Source organism: Mesoplodon mirus, assembly GCF_964341445.2.
Source record: "Mesoplodon mirus genome assembly, chromosome: 19".
Lineage (NCBI taxonomy): Eukaryota > Metazoa > Chordata > Mammalia > Artiodactyla > Ziphiidae > Mesoplodon > Mesoplodon mirus.
Window position 1 is genome coordinate 16,373,615 of NC_138995.1, and position 13,288 is coordinate 16,386,902.

Sequence of the window (13,288 nt, forward strand, 5' to 3'; positions counted from 1 at the left end):
CTCAGTTTAAATTTCACTTTTGCCAGATTTCTGTTAATACCAGTATCTCTTTGGATCATCCAAAGTGCATTCTCTTTTGGTGGCTCATCTTTCACATAATTTCCAAACAAAAAGACAATACAGACAAAAGCAGCACAAAAACATGCCATGAGACCAGGTATTGAAAAAAAAAAAAGGCACTGAAACAGACCCAAATAGAAATACAATGGTTTTATTATATGAGCCTTCAGCAGTAAAAAAGAAAGAAAAAAGCAAGGTTAGCAAAAGAGGGAAGGGAAGCAAAATGAGTAACAAATGCAAAGTGCCTAAGGAAATGGCGTTTCCTTTGTCTGCATCAACATATGCTCAAAGAACATTTCCCTATGAGGATGTCATTGCCCGCTCACTTCCCATTTACAGTTACACGTAAGAGAAGTTTTTTAAAAGCCATTTGCAGCCACCCTGGGAGTTGCCAGAGGAAGGTGTTGCTGCTGAAGTAGGAGATGCTAAGCCTAAAAGTCAAAATACGGAAGATACAGCTTTGTCCACTGTCCACGGCCCCTGCCCAGACTGTCCCTGCCCAGCACGCCTCAGTGAGGGTCCTGCACAGCCCCTCACACTGGCCAGTCCACTGGGAGAGAGTCTTGGAGGACCGTCTCTTCTTTTCTTGGCTGTTTCATGATAAAGAAGGTGGATGCCGAAAGGAAAGCAAATTCAAGAGCTTCTAGTCTACCCAAAACCCAAGGTGTTCTATCCGAGAAAGCAGGTTTCCCAAAGGTTTCCATTGTGAACCTATCTGCCATCACCTGCCATAACTCTGAGCATCAGTGAGCATCATCGAGGGAAGCCAAACTGAATCTGGACAAAAGGCAGGGTCTTAAGCAATAAACCTAAAAGCGACTGGACACTGGGCTTTTTATGTAGGCACATGCTGCCTCTCTTTCTTGCAATCCCAGCCCCTCTGGTCCTCCTTCTCCATATCTGCACCTCCACTCTGCATCCCAACACCCTTACTGTCCACCCCCCTTGAGTGTCACCACCTGCTGTCCCCAACCCACCATGACTCACTCTTTCTCTGGCCTCACATGGCTTGTGTAATCTCTACCATTCAACCCAATACTCAGTAGATGCTGTTTGGGGTTCTTTTTAAATGGTTTCTTATACGTAAGGTCTTTTCTACCAAATAACGGTCCACATGCCTTGAAGGAGAGTACCTTATCATATATCTGTTGGAGAGACCCCACCCTCACTAGATCTAGTACTTTGGTGACCTTGATAACTTCTTGCTGATAAACTGCTTAATTGATATAACCTCCAGGTCTGCACTTCCCAAACAGTGCTATGTGCTGGTCTCCACATTCACGCTGCATTTCCAACCAGTACATACAAACATACAAGGTGTAATCTTGCATAGCAATTACGACATGGGTGCAGAAAAGGAGTGGTCATTGCTAAAGATTCTTCTTTTGTTTTTTGGACTAGAGGAGGGAAAAGCTTGCAGGGAATTCCATGGTTGATTTTGGTATCGGGCTCTCGGCCCCTTCATCAGAAGAGCATACACATTTTGCTCCATCAATGAGAATCTTTGACACAGAAAAAGGAACCCTGAGACTAGCCAGGCCTCTTTTTAATAAACAAAGGAGTGGTGAGATGAGCAGGTGCAGGGTGATGGGAAGAGGTGATACTGAATTTCATTTCTCAGCTGTATGTTAGGGAATGAAGAGTACTCTTGGGGGGACGGGGAGCGGCTGGAAACAACAGCCAATCGTAACATTGATGGAGAATCTGATTGTTTAACTACTGCTGAGGTTCAGTAAGATCCCAAGGTGAGATTTCCAGGTTTCAGGGTTGCTTTTCCTTTAAACAGAAGCTGAGGAGGGAAGGGGCAGGTATTGTTCCGGCTTCAGTATTGCTTTCTTTCTACTTGCACCTGCCCATGCTACCTGGCAGAGTCATAGCTGTTGCAGAGTCCCCTCCCCCCGCCAAGTTTATTTACTGTGGCTATTTTACCAGCTATTGGCTCAAAACACTCCACGCAAATATTCATCATTTAGCTCTCTGGGTAAATCGTATTTAATCAGCACAGGAGAGAAAATAGCATAATTATAGATGCCGGATGCCATTACACTCAGAAGAAATTAAACCCTGTCTCAAGCCGACCAGCGGTTGCTGTGATTGCATCACCACTGGGGTTATGGAGAGGTTAGTGGCCATTCGGGGCCAGCGGTACCTCGTAGGATGCCTGACCCAGATGAGCCATAGGGAGACACACCCGTGAGCACACACATTCGTGGCATCAAAAACTCATCAAATGGCAGCCAATAAATTAATCTTTTATTGTTCTGAGAATGTGATAAATGAGAGGGTAATAAAGCAAGGTTCATGCATGGAGATGTAGGGAAGGTAAATAAATAGGCCCAGAGAATTACAGTCCTAAAAGCTGATAGAAGGAATTCCCCTTTCCAACCTTCTCCAGGGGACATTCTGCCAATAGCCAGAGTGATATTAACAATGAAAGAAAAGGAGGAAAGAAACCTTTTCAGTGAAGCAAAAGCATCCATTTGGGGCATGTGAGTCCTTACAGGAAATCCTCCCATCCATGGAAGATGTAAAAGAAAAGGCCAGACCAGAAATCCCATTAGCCCTGATCCCAGCCATAAGGAGATCTGACTTTTCTCACATGTAAACGTCTCCATGTCCGTATTGCTAATGGGGTGTTTTTGGGGGGGAAATGGATAAAGGGGAAAGTTGTTAAAAAACAAAAAAAACCCAACAAAACCCAGCAATAATACAGCATCAGAGCCCTACCTGCTTTCTGCCTGCTGAAAAGGCCAGAACCTTGGGGTCAGCTTCCTTCCAGCCATGCACGCCCGGCCTCTTTCCACACAAATCCAGGGCCACCCACGCTTGTCCAAGTTACAGAATAAGAGTCACCTTTAATCTCATGACAGGGCTTTCTCTCCCCTGGACCTAAACCCTGGATCAGCAGGCCTATCCACTGTGGAGTGTTGTTTGTAAAAGTTCAAAAATGTCCAAAGACGTAATTAGGCTTTACTTATTACTATTGGGTGACTGTTTTTGCTTTTTCCTCCCCTTATTCTTTTCTCTTTTGGCTAATAATGCTTCTGAGGTTTGGATAAGCAATCAAGAGGAAGGAGATCTCCTTCTAGGCCATCCTGCTGCCAACAATTAAGAAACCTCAAAGTAATTTTTGAAAATGTCAGCGTCTCATTTAGCAAAAGGATAAATAATAAATGAAGCGTAATCACTGTCCTGTGCTGGTGGTACAGCTTCGCGGTGTCATTAGTAAACTAACGGTATAATATCTTTGTGTCACAGTTTAATTATATCTTGTAATTAGTTTCAGCAATGGACTGCATAGAGTCAGACCCCCTGAGCTAAACAAAAGGTAATAGAACTTTCAGCACCCCTGCATAAATCAATTATGAAAGTGTCCGGCATTATTTGAAGCTTGTTTGCTGTAATTTTATGCACAAAGCTGAACTGGTCCTTCTTGCCCATGGAGGGCAGTTCACCCCACCCCAGCCTTGCCTGCAGCTGAGCCTGCAGTCAGGCCCACACGCAGCCAACCTGCCGTGCATTTGTCAGGACACACGCAGCAGTAAATGCCACAGAAGGGGTGAGGCGCGGAAGGGGAGGGAGTTGCAGAGGGCGGGGGGGCAGGGGATGCATGAGGACCGGAGCAGGTAATAGATGTACCATGAGCAAGAGAGCGGGGGATAAAATGGGAAAAGATGTGAGACCCTGGAAGAATGATTCTTATGCTTGCCTGAACAAAGATGAGAAGGTTAGGAGCATCAAAGGCCAAGCAACGTTGATGAATATCGGCAGGCGGACACGACACACATCCCTTTATCGTTTGTCCTTTCAACATCCCTGCTCTCCCCACACGGTTGGAATTGGAACGGGCACAGGTTACTTGGCAGTAGGGAACAGGCAAGGAGAATCCACATCTTTAATTGTGTCTAATTCGGGTCCTACCAAGCTCAGAAACGGTAAAGGGCTTCCGAACATAGTTGAGGGCTTAGCTGTGGTCACCAGGCCTGTTCGGGAGAGTCACGGAGTCCCTGCTGGGGGGAAGCTAAGAAGAAACTCAGGGGCGGGGGGTTGGTTAAGTCCAAATGCCACCAATACGTGTGATCATTCCCTTTTTGATCAAACTGTAAGGCATGGCAGAGAGTGGGGGTGGGGTCCTCATCGACTCGTCTTTGAAAGTAAGTCTAGTGCCACACTGGCCTTTCTGTTTATACAACAATTTACAGGTTTAAACGAAACCCTGCTTGAAAAAGCAGACTGAATCTTTCTATTGTGAGCACTTCAGCAAATTTAACAAAAGAAAGAGCCCAGGCGAGGAAGAGAGAGAGAGAGAGAGAGCACAAGCGTGCGCGCATGCAAAGGGAGGTGGGGGGGAAGGTCCAGTCCTTAGACTGGTGTGCTGCAATCTGGCTGGTTGCTATGGTGACGTGATGGCTTGTTCACATGGCAACATACCTTAGGTCCACTATTAAAATGATGAGAGTGAACTCGGTTGCATTAAGGAGAGCACGCTGTATGCTAAAGCGGGTCTTTATCTCCAGAGAGAGCTGGACAGAGACTAGCAACCAGTACAAATGAGGGAGAAAAGGAGGAGGAGTTAAAGGTCTGGAAGAGGAAAAAAACTGCAGGGACACAATAACTATGAAAAGAACGATCCTCAGCTCTATGTCTAAATTGAGGGCCTGAGATTCAGAACATGGACAATGAGGTTTTTTTGATATGGAATCCATTGTCCAAATTGGCCCATCAGGCTAATCACCCCTCATTTAAAAAACACATTCCAAATGAACCTGGCTGTACCTTGGCTCCAGAAAACATCAACAGTGTACTAAACCAAACCCACGAACTGCTGCAATAATGCACAGCCCAGCTACTGCCGCTTAAATAAAATACTCTGATAACGACGAACGTGGCACATTACACGGCATTTATTTATCGAATATAAAATGTCCATTGACAGCCACAGACCCACGTTACATCACATCAGAGCTGGAAGGCAGCGTTCCCTTTGGAAATCTGGTCTCACGTTTCCTTTAACGTTGTGACAATATTCCCCCCCTGCTGACGTCGAGAGGGTGGCGATAATTCTGTGGATATTATCCCAACAACCCTTTCTACCCACCCGTGTTTGATTTGTCTGCTTTTCAGCAAGCACTGTTGTGGCATACATAAGAGAGCCAGGAATTACGGGGCCATATAATCCCACCGTGGCCTCCTAGCGCTCTCGTAAACCAACTGTGGGATGCCCGAGCCCCCGAAATTCCTGCTCCCCTCATTCATTCTGCCCCCTTCCCAGCTCCCTGTGCCTGGCTGGGCTTTATTCGAAAATCTCATTACCATAATGTGAAGTGAAGGTTGGAGATCCAACACAGCTGAAGCCGAGTTTGGCGTTGTCACACTTTCTGATGACAACTGTCTTAGAGTCAGAGCGTTCAGTGCTACGTGTCAGATACCGACTTGGTCCCTACTTTATGCCAATGCTCTAGATGCCTGGGTGCCAGCAGAGGGGATCTGAGGCCCAGGAGCTTTTGTCCTGGCAGAAAAGATGGGGCATGGAGCTCTGACACTAGCCGGCAGGGCTAGTACCAGGACAGAGAGCAGAGCCAAACGCCACTCATAAATTTCCTTCTTTCCACTTGAAACACCAGATTTCTCCTGAGTCTTAGGCCGCAGAACATCACTCTCCAATATTTTCCAGGGTTCTATAACAGGAAGCTTTGGCTTCCTTGTAAGTCTATATAAGCCCAGTGTGGAGTCGGGACCGCTCAGGGGTTACTGGACTTTGTAGTAGAGACTTGCTTTGTCACTGGCAAGCTCAGTTTTCTGATCTGCAAAGTGGAAGCACAACAGTACCTGATCTCTTGGATTGCTAGAGGATTAAATGAGGTAATAGTTGTAGATGGATATGCTCCATCCAGGGCACAGACATTTTATTAATTATTGTTATTCCCTGTTGACCTAGTGTTCTTTCCACTGTTACTTTAGCAACAGAGAAAAGCATAATTTTCAGATGATAAGCTCTTGAACAATAGGCCAATGGCTTTTCCACCTTTTTTTTTTTTTTTTTTTTGCAAGAGTCCGGTGCAGAACACAGGTTGGACATATTTGTTCCAGATCCTTCTTCCCTAGATGCCCCCACAGAGGCAGGCCTGGCAGGCAGCTCAGCTTGCCTTCCTTCCTCTAGACACCTTTCCTTTTGTTCTGTATTTTGACTACTGACAAAATAGCAGCTTTGTCCTTCTCCCCTAAATGGTGGGCAAGTGTCCCCCGAAGAGCATGGCAAACCGTACACAGAAAAACAAGAGAGAAAGACAGGGGGAAACCTTCTGGTGTCTATCAATTTTCCATGACAGCTGCACTCCTGTTCCCTCCTGAGGACCAAAATAACTACAAAGCGCACGAAATCGTTATGGACATAAAAATCCCAGAGGTAGAGGCTGAGAATAAAACTCGTGATTTCTCCACCAAAAGGCATCAAAGTCCAGCTCTCACAGCTCACCTGCTTCCCTCCACTCCGTGCAGGCAGACCCAACTTTGCTCAGGACGCAGGCAGCACTGGCCATGGGCACACGGCTTGGAGAGGGAGGGACGCTGGTGACCTGCCGGTGGACCAACCTGGGATGCATAGTAAAGATGTGGAGGGGGAGGGGGAGCCCAGACAGATGAGATCAGTCAGGAAGCACTGAAAAGAAAGAAGGCATCTGAATCCTCAGGACTGCTTTTTTGCAGCTTATGATATACTTTTCACACATTTAATGGTGAGGCAGCTAGGGTTAAAGAAACTTTCTCATTTAAATGTGCCATAGCAGAATAATAAGCTTATGCAGCATGTCCTGATATATGGTCCCATCAGGTAGCAAGGTGACAGGAGGATGCTGTGATACTGGAATTTGAACAGGAAATTTGGGAAGGGATGTCCTGTGGCCACCACAGAGCAAGCCCAGGGGTGTGGCATGGCTTCCTGTCGTGGAGACAGAGTCACTCTTGGCTCCCAATCTTCTCCAACAGCTCTGGATTTGGGAAGTGTTTTTGAGGAAGAACTACAAGAGAAAATACTGAACTCCTCATGTGCCCTGGGAGCTGTGCTGGGGGCTCCAACTATGTAGCATCTGGTGATACAGATCATTATAAGGCCTGTCTCCACCCTCATTCATTCTCTACTGAACACCTACAAATGCTTAGAGAATCTCATGAAGTGCATTTCAAAGAAAGTGCATACTGAGGAGTATGAAAAAGTTTCTACCTCTAAGGAGTTAATAATTTAGCTGGAAAATAAGAAGTGAAAAGTAACAGGTTATTTAAAAGAATAAGGTTAGAAATGGCCTAGTTCATATATATATATGTATAACTGAATCACTTCGCTGCATAGCAGAAATAGAAACACAACATTGTAAATCAACTACACTTCAATTAAAAAAAAAAGGAATGGCCTAATTCAGGGGGTTGGTAAACTACAACCTGTGGGGCCAAAATGGACTGTCACCTGTGTTTGTAAATAGAGTTTTATTGAAACACAGCCATGTCCTTTCATTTATATCCTGTGTACAGATGCTTTTTCCCTACAATGGCAGAGGTGAGTAGCTGCAAGAGAGACTCTATGACCTGCCTAAAGTATTCACCATCTGGTCCTTTACCAAAAGATCTGCCAACCCCTGGTCTAGACGGTCCGGGTTCAGGAGAGTGATCATGGTGGCTGGGATGAACTATGAAAGGATGAATGGAAAGGATGGCCCTTCATAGGGCCTGTTGGGACCTGGATAACTTGAAAAGAGTGGGGAAGGCACTCTTGGTGGCGGGAACAGCAAGGGCAAAGACACAGAAGAAAAAGGCGGCATTGTTGTTGGAGGGACAGAGGAAGAGCCATCTGGTCAGAGTGGCCAGTTTCGTTTCAGAGCAGTCAGCAGGAAGAGTGGTCAGAGAGGAAGGAGGCACATCAGCAGAATGTGTTATTCCCAAAGCCAAGGAGGAGGTGTATTTGCAAGAAGTGAGGGAGTAGGAGAATTAAAGAGGACCCAGGCTATCATTTAGAAGAATAAGAGTATGGAAGGTAGAGGAATAAAAGGAAAACAAAGAACAGGAAGTGGGGAGTATGGACCTCCTGCCTGGGAAGTTTGAGCAAGAAATAAAGGAGATAAAGGTTAATTTGAGCAATGCAAAGTGGAGTGCAGGACTTTCCAGGTTAGGGGAGACTGTGTGTGTCTTACAGAAAAAGAGAAAGCAACATATAGGAAGGGGTGAGGAGCTAGGGAGTCGGGAAATAAGGAGCGTGGAGAAGGAGGGATCTGAGAGGGGCCAGGAAGCTCACCAATGCTCCTGGATAGTCTCCCTCACCATGTGAAGAACCTGAGCTGAGAGCAATGATGGGCTGGTCTGGGGTTAAGTGGATGAGCAAGTGAGTACAATATCTGTTCAAGAGCTACAAGGGCTCCCCGAAGTGGTGCAGCCTTCCTCCATGGGAGGCTGTGTCCACCTTACTGATGACTTGCCTTGGTAGGGGTCTGTGTCTTGGGTCCAAGTGTGTTGTAGAGGTGATTCAGGTTGATATTGAACCAGGAGAAAGTCTAACGGATGGGGACATCTGTAACATGAATGAGAAGGGACAGGAGCGGCTGACAAAGGCATTTGGATTGGGCAGGGAGCCAAGGATAGCCAGACTGGACCTAATGAACTAGGTAGGCAGGAGGCCACTAATACTCAAGGCAGCAATTGAGTCAGAGGGATTTTGAAATTCACTGAGGGATCAGGATTTGACATTACTGAATTGTTTCTTTTCTTGAAGCATCAAAGTCATTCTTGGAGGGCAAGAGTCTTAGCCCATTTTTTAATTATCCTGGATAAGCTGACAGTGGTCATTTTTTTTTGCTGTGGTCTTGATCTTTGAGTGTGGTATGCATTACTACCATTCGCTAATATCCATTCTCCTACATGTCTGGACACTTGAAGGGCTGTGATTCCCGCTTACCTTAAAGTAAGGCATGATCATGTGACACGATTTGGCCAATGAAATGAGAATAGATGTGACTCATATCGCTTCTTGGCTGGATCATTTAATTTCCAGTGTGAGATATTCTAGAACTCTCTAACCCTGTTGTGGCAATCATGGAAGAGGCCTTGTGTTGACATGGTAGAAGCATGGATTTCTAAGAATGGAGAACAATAGCCCTGGATCCTCAGGAGAGTTTGAGTGAGGGAGATGTTACGAGTTTAATTGTGTTGCTGAAATTCATTTGTTGAAGCCCTAAGCCTAGTCAGAATGTGACTGTATTTGGAGATAGGGCCTTTAAAGAGGTGATTAAGTTAAAATGAGGCCATTAAGGTGAGCGTTAATCCAATGTGACTGGTCCTTAAAAGAAAAGGAAATGTGGACACAGAAAGAGATGCAAGGATGCACACAGAGGAGAGACCATGGAAGGATACAGTGAGAAGGTGGTCACCCACAAGCCAAGGAGAGAGGCCTCAGGAGAAACCAAACCTGCAGACACTCTGATCTTTGACTTCCAGCCTCCAGAACTGTAAGAAAGTAAATTTCTGTTGTTTAAGCCACCCAGTCTGTGGTAGTTTGTTACGGCAGCCCTAGTAAAATGATACAGGAGACAGACCTTTTTTTCCTGTTAGACCACTGAGAAGTTGGGATTGCTTGTTACCACAGCACGGCCTAACTCAGCCTAATTAATACAGTGGGATACTTCAGGTTGAGTGGCAGAAACAGGTCCTCTGAGGAGATGATATTTAATTTTAGAACTGAATGGCAAGCAGGAGCTAACTGAGGGAGAGTCTAGAAGAACATTCCAGGCAGAAGGAAAAAAGATAGTACAACCTTGGTTTCCTTGTGGCAGGGAAGAGAGGTAAAAGATGAGGTAGGGGCCAAAGGCAGATCGCATAGAGGTCAAAGCCTAGGTTCGGGAGTCTGGACTCAATTATGCACGCTACAGGGAAACTTTATGTGATTTTAAGCAAAGAAGTGATACACTCTAATTTAGTTTTGTTTCAAGAAGATCATTCAGAATTCTGTGTGGAGAATAAGATACAGGAGGGAGGAATTTTGTAGTAGTTCAGGCATGAGACATGATTGTGCCTTAACCTAGGATGAAGAGAAACAAATGGATTTGGGCATTTTGATTCCAGCAGCCTCTTCCTTGGGTAGCTATAGATGTTGAAACCACAGTGTACTGACAATTTCATACTTCCATTCACTGTATTTATCATGAGAAGATGGACAAATTTGGGGCAGAAGAAAGAATAGGTCAATTTTGTGAGAAGATCGTGGTTGGAAAAAGTTATATGGTAGTTTCCATAAAGGAAACAGAATAAGTCAAGAGGGCCTAGGAGCTTTCTCATAGCATATTGGAGAGGGAAAGAAGAGAATGTAATGATAAATGTGGGCGGAAGGAAACTGTCCTGATTCTATGATGGGTGTGACATCACTACTACACGCAGTAGGAGAGGCCATTGGTAGGAGGTGTAGAAATGAGTGAAGCTTCAGTTGAACTCTGTGACTTCAGAGCCTCTGATGGGAATTAGAGAATCGGGAGCAGGTACCCACAAAGACTGGAAGGGTTTCCAGGCTCTGGGTGTGGAGCGCAGGCTTGAGAAAACAATCATGCATCCTATAGTTCTCAGTCCCAGTTTTGCGATAGCCCAGAGTGCTTCCAATTATCTCAAGGGATGCAACATTTACCCTTCTCTTGATCACTTTTATTCTAAAAATCAAAATCGGACAGGCATAAAATTAAACAATTAAAAACCTTACATGTGCATAGTGCCTTTAGAATTTGCAAATCTCTTTCATGTATATTAGGTCTCATTTGACTCTTTTACAACCTCTCTGACTTCCTGGTGGAAAATGGATTCTAGGAAGGAAGAAGGAAAAGAGAGGACTCTGGAGGAGTCTAGGCAAGAGGCAATAGGGTAGTTTAGTCTAGGATGGAGACATGAGGATGGAGAAAAGGGGACAGTTAATTTGAGGTCAGTTCCCTCAAACTAATTTGTAAGTTTAATAAACATTCAGGGGGCTCTACTACGGCCGAGATGTGGCAGTAGGGTTTGGGTGCTTAGAGATGCTAAGATTTGGTGTGGGAGGTGCTGAGGCAGATGTGGAAACAAACAATTATGGCACAATATGATAATGACCCTAGCTGAAGTATGAACTAAATGCCCTGAGATCTGGGGGTAAATCTGATCATTCTGCCTGGGGAGTTCAGAGAAGCCTTCCATAGGGGAGTGGGACATGTGAGTAAGGCCTGGGAGGATGAGAAGAGATTTTCCTGCAAGAGAAAGGCAGGAGGGCACACCATGGGGAGGAAGCGGCATACGGAGAGGTGCCGGTATGATGCAATTAGGGAGCTTGGTCTAATACTACAAAAGCACAGGAGTGATGCTGCTGAAGAGGGGAGCGGAGACCATATTGCAAAAGCTTCATGTGATTATGCTAAGAAGTTGGTGTTTGATTCTCAAGCATTGGGGGTGCCAGTGGAGGTTCAAAGCCTAGGAGAGGCATGGTCATTTTACCAGTGGGGAGACAGAAGCTGAGAGGCTGAGTGACACGCCTGTGGTCTCCAGGTCAGCAATGGGGAGAGCAGCAGGACGGTAGAGATCACCTCATTCCTGGCTCAGAGCTCTTCTTGTTTTTCACATTCAGCTCATTAAAATCTCATTGCGTTTTTACAATCTGTGGCCATTTCTTCTCCAAGCAAATTTACGTGAATAAAATTTCACAAAATCCAGGATATTGGGACTAGCCAATATTGACACTTTATATTTCCTAACATGGGGAAATCATAAAGAATAATATCTCATATCATACGCAAGAGCCATTCAAGAATTGGGGGATCTGGAAGGAATCTAAATGGCAGGACCAAAGGAAACTGATTTGTATACATAAAGCCTGAAGTTCAATAACAGGCTAATGTCCAATAGTCAACAAGTTAACGAACCCGTTCTGAGCTGACATTCCAGCTTTCAGTGCAGTGGGTAGTGTGTGCATCTGAGTTTTGAAACCAAAGAAATAGAAGAACTCCCCAGTTCTGATACATGTTAAATGTGGACGAACCTTGAGAACATTATGCTAAGTGAAAAAGAAGCCAGTCTTGAAGGACCACATATTGTATGATTCTATTTATATGAAATGTCCAGGAGAGGTAAGTCTATAGAGGCAGAAAGTAGATTCGTGGTTGCCAAGGGTTGGGGGGAGGGAAGGATGGGGAGCGACTACAAAGGGTTGTGAGGTTTCATTTTGGGTGATGAAAATATTCTCCACTTAGATTGTGGTAATGATTGCGTAAATATACTAAACATACTAAACATTCCTGAAATATATATGTTAAGTGGCTGAATTTTATGGTATATGAATTCTATCTCAACAAAGTCATTAAAAAGAAACTGAAGAAGCTGTAGTTCTCATTTGGGTCTTTAGCACACTGGTTAACTTATTAAAACACCTAACACCAACATACCTTGGAGGGCAAGCATTTGATTCCTTTGTCAAACTCATCAAACTCTTTATCTTGACATCTTAAGCTGTTCTCAATGTATATTTGTGGTTCTAAAGAACTACAGTGGGACTTAAACATTCATAGGGAAAGAAGTCCCACTCCTGAGAAAACCACATCTCACAAAGCCTCTTTGAACAGTTTTGTGTAAATAACACAAAAGAGAACATTTGGCTAAAAAAGAAGCCTGGACCAACAGTCACGAGTCCAATACTCAAGCTATTTTTGGTTTTCATTTGTTGGCAGAGCAGTTTCCTGATAAGCCTTTCGGCTTTACTTGTTCTTGAATTCTGTGTGTGCCCTACTTCCTCGTATCCACTTGGAACAAGGGGAAGCAATCCATGGACGTGAAGCTGATTTTAAGACTCAAGTGAACTGTTTTCTACTGCTCTGTTCCACCCGCCACTGCAATGACTGCTGCCCAATGTCTCAATTACTCCATGAGACCGGCTATGGTGACTGATTTCCTAACCCCATTCCCACCCCTCACAGAGTCAGTGCTCACCCAACAACCCTCTTCTGTCTCCTCCTCAACTTCCCCAGTAGACCTGGGCCCACAGTTTTGAAAACATTGATAATCCATGGTTGGATCAAACCACAGGTCCCTCTTCCAATGGCAGCCATTTTTACTAATATGCTTTCTTCCAACAGTGGCACCTGGCAGATGAGTTAATGATGCTCCAAGGAGAACCGACATTGGACTTCCCCATTCTGAAGACCCCAAAGAGAAAAACAAGATTCAGCAAGTGTCTTGCTTTATTACT